We start from the raw sequence: 1059 nt of genomic DNA on the forward strand, positions 1-1059 counted from the left end.
AGCACAACAAGTACACATATACGCGTTCTCGTCTCTTGTTTTTACTCACACATGCAAGCAAATTCTATTTTTAGATTTCTTACGCTCTCAGCGTGAGCGAGCGGAAAGAGAGCAATTTTGGCCGTCACTAAAAAAGTTGCTGCATAGTGCCAAACCAATGTATGGTCGTTACGCATCTTGTTATTCTAGTGTCTTTGCCAGGACTCTGTCATGCCCTTGCAGATGGGAACTCTAGACTCGAAAATTCGTTTTATGTTCGGCTGGCATAACAAGTATTAGTTCTTTTATTTCATAATAAGTTCCCCGACGTGCCGGGGAAAATCTCTGGGGCTGGGAAAATGCACTGCCAGTTTTCCCCCCAAGGCTGTCCCTTAGGTCCGGTCAGGTTTTCCTTCGATTTTCCGTTTTGAAGCAACGTTCTTCCAAAAAGGCAATCAAGTGCCTTTAAATTAACGGGCGAAATCAATCTGGTATGTTGGAAATTAACCAAAAACCGCATGGGAAATCAAACTAAAATACGAACTTGCCAGTATAGAATGATTGAATCAAAATTATAATTTTATTTTAAATTGAAAATAATGTTTTAACCTTTTACTCACTCCTATAATACATTAAACCAGAATTTGTATATTTAAAGAATAATGTTAAATTTGAACTTAAATTATCAAAAAATATTTGATGTAAAGTCAGGAAAACACTTTTGGAAACTCTTTTAACATAAAATTAAATAAAAAACTGAATTGAATGTTTTATTGATTAATATTATTATTACACCCAGGTGATTAATACTATTAACGAAAAGTATGCTTTGCTACTCGAATGAGTGCTTGATATGACCAGCTTGGACCGAACACTTTGAACCAAGTATTTAGGGCAGAGGTGTATGAGGTGTATTTGTAGGTGGTAGCTGGCCATATCAACGCACTGCGGAATCTGTTTAATTGCAAAAACAATATATCGGACAAACATTTCTGCTTTCTTTTGTGTGGAGTTAAAAAATCACGTCATCCCTAGAAGAACATTGAAGCGCTTGACTTCGGAATGCCGGAGCGAGGAGGA

Source organism: Drosophila melanogaster, chromosome Y, assembly GCF_000001215.4.
Source record: "Drosophila melanogaster chromosome Y".
NCBI classification, from domain to species: domain Eukaryota; kingdom Metazoa; phylum Arthropoda; class Insecta; order Diptera; family Drosophilidae; genus Drosophila; species Drosophila melanogaster.